Source organism: Cynara cardunculus, assembly GCF_001531365.2.
Source record: "Cynara cardunculus var. scolymus isolate 2C chromosome LG 15, CcrdV1, whole genome shotgun sequence".
Taxonomy (NCBI): Eukaryota; Viridiplantae; Streptophyta; class Magnoliopsida; order Asterales; family Asteraceae; genus Cynara; species Cynara cardunculus.
In genome coordinates this window covers 10,556,898-10,560,050 of record NC_037542.1, presented here as the reverse complement: position 1 = coordinate 10,560,050, position 3,153 = coordinate 10,556,898, and the positions used below count along the sequence as shown (strand labels likewise).

Here is a 3,153-nt window from a genome sequence, read left to right as displayed (position 1 = left end):
TTCTACTCTAGCGGTGTGTTTACAGGAGAGTGTGGCACGGAACTCGACCATGGTGTTACTGCAGTTGGTTATGGAACGAGTGATGATGGCACCAAGTATTGGCTGGTGAAGAACTCTTGGGGAACAAGTTGGGGTGAAGAGGGCTATATAATGATGCAAAGAGATGTTGATGCGAAAGAAGGCCTTTGTGGCATTGCAATGCAAGCCTCCTACCCTACTGCATGATTTGAGGAAGATTAAAAGGAAAGAGTGTACATTAATTATGTGTAATTCTGGTCATGTTAATAGAAGGAAACCCATGAACAGGTGATATGTATTTGAAATCTGAAATCGTTGTATGATTGCTACAATCATGTTGTGTGGCTGTAAAATTCTTGGCTTCGTTGTATGTCCATACTGCCACAAGCTTCTCTGAGTGTGACAGATGTCAAAAGAACTATCACCCTAGCAATCAAAACAAACAAGTTGAAAGCTGGGAAATCCTAAAACAATTACCACCACCGACCACCACCATTCTGAACCACTGCCAACCACCACCATCGACCACTTCCATTCTTAGTCAACATACAGTAGAACCAGCAGCCAATTCTGTCAGGTGGTTTAGTTACTTCTGTACATCACCTATGTCATTATTGTTCCTGCCATACTATACGACACAGGACAAACATTTAAAAACCCAGGCAACTGCGGGTAAAAGTCAATAGTTAGGGACATGCATATCAAATAGAACAAGCATAGATATCTGCATGTGGAGCATGTAAAAGAGAAAAAAATATATAATAAAAAGAAATGCCACAAGTAACAAACATGTTTATCAGATGTTAAATAACTTATCAATGCACATTATTTTTTCTAAAGTTGCTAAATAACCTATCAACGCATATCACTAAAAACAAATTAGCACACAAAAGTTTGCACTTCAGCAGTACCATACAAATAGAAAATCCGGTAGCTTAGACTTATAATTATCAATGTGAACAACATATACAATGAGTTATTTTAATTAATATACCAAAATCTGAACATCTTGTCTTCCACGAACTAGAGGAGGAATATTTTAAATAATGTTGCATACAAGGAAGAAACCATTTCCTTCTATATGAAGCCAACCTCTGGGTCAAGAGTTTACCCCACCTCACTTCCCTGTTTCTTATTCCAAGCAGAACCATGGCATCCACAAACCAAACATCCCTGGCTCTTTGGGTTTTACTCTTCTTCTCGGCTACTTTGCTTTCAGTACATAGATTCATGCAAGAATGCCATGAACAAAGGTTACAAACTAGCAGTCAACGAGTTTGCAGACCTTACAAACAAAGAGTTCAGGACCGCAAGGAACCGGTTCAAGGCACACGAATGCTCCCCGTCCACCACAGCTTTCAGGTATGAAAATTTGACAGCGTTTCCATCATCAATGGATTGGAGAAAGAAAGGTGCGGTAACACCTATTAAAGACCAAGGCTAAAGTGGTAAGCAGTGATTATTTTGGGAAATTCACAAATCAAACATTGCCCAAATACCAATATACGATTTTTAGAACGACCAGACTTGCTTTCTGACATCAATATTTCACCATGATATGTAGGATGTTGCTGGGAATTTTCAGCTGTGGCAGCTATGGAAGGAATAACCCAAYTGAAAACAGGTAAATTAGTGTCTCTATCTGAACAAGATACAAGTGTTAAGATACAAGTTGGGTATTATTGACATTCATAGCCCAGCTTGAAGGGGAGTGTGGAAATCTGATAAGCATAGGACTATTCACATGGTTAAGTTGTTAGGATAAGCTTCCTTTTATAATTATTATTTTATAGTGTAACACCATGGTTATAAAACGTCCAATTAACCAATAATCACCAAAAAATTTAATTTTAAACCTCCAAAACATACGGGATACAAACTCTAGTTTAAAACCACCAAAAATGATCAAACGGTTTGACCCAATAAAGTCAAACACAACCAAAATTATTAATTACTTACAAACCGAATGAACCTAAACCAACCGGGACATGATATAACTACCCGGAATGATTAATATATATATATATATATATACACACACATGGCAAAACATTAAAAAAAATCACAAATCATGTACCAAAAACTAGATCAAGTTCTTCAACTTCAACCGAATCAATTATTTCACCCGATCCTTTCCCTTGTCTAATCTTTTTCCTGAAAAAGAGATATGTTGAAGAATTCGGATTAAGCACGGGGCTTAGTGAATTAAATGAACTAAACAAAGAATATTAGCATTACATATATATATATATATATATATATATATATAGAGAGAGAGAGAGAGAGAGAGAGAGAGGCGGGATCAAATGAAAACCGTCTAATTCTTAGAAACCGTGTAAACTAATTTCGACCAATAGGAAAATTCCTTTTTTTCTTAATTAAATTTAATCATTAAGGGTAGATTTGTCATTTACATTGTTTTCTATTAAATATGGAAGTTATTAATAAATCTTAATTAAGGTAACATAATAAAAGAATTTTTATAAATGGTAATATTTAAATGTTTATTTAAATTAGAATTTTAAAATTTGAATATTGTTATTTGGTTTCTCGGTTTATTAGTGGTAATAATATGAAAATCGAAAATTATTATATTCATTAATCCACAAAATCAGTAACAGATCCAAACAAAGATTCATGAACAGGTAAAAATATAATCACTGTGAAACAGATTCATGTTAGATTTGTTTATGAAAACGTTCATTGAGGGGATTGTTTTATGAAACGTATGCAGATTGGTTCGTAAAAATGTTCATTGATGAGCTTGTTTCATGAAAGGTTTGGGGATGAACTGGTTGCGTAATATAATATTCTTGCATAATCTTGTTTTCTTATCAACAATATTTGATGAAATTGTTTCATTTTGGGTTTTTTTTTTTTTTGGACGATTTTATTCACTTAATGGTTAACAAAGCATGTAATGGTAAATGCATTGACTCTATGAAACGTGTTCGTATTGGAAGAAATTGGCTGATGAAATGGGTGCATGAAGAAAGTGAAACCATTTCATAATTGATAAGAAAATGTTGTGTAATTAGCGAAAAGTGAAACCATTTCATTATTACGATGAAACGGATCCACCTACCAATAACAGTGAAACCATTTCATAATTAGATTGAAACGGATCCATCTACC

General features: G+C 34.4%; 1 protein-coding gene across 2 annotated transcripts in view; it reads right to left on the bottom strand.

Moving 5' to 3' along the window:
- The window catches only part of LOC112528086 (pentatricopeptide repeat-containing protein At3g12770), a 17,156-nt gene that overhangs the window by 5,426 nt on the left and 8,577 nt on the right, over positions 1-3,153 (bottom strand). Inside the window, exon 3 of one of the 2 annotated variants that reach the window (XM_025139000.1) lies at positions 2,000-2,172. The exons of the other annotated variant lie outside the window; for it this stretch is intronic. The gene's annotated coding sequence lies outside the window, so the exon portion shown is untranslated. Of the gene's footprint in view, positions 1-1,999; positions 2,173-3,153 lie in introns of those variants that run through there. 2 annotated transcript variants of the gene reach the window in all.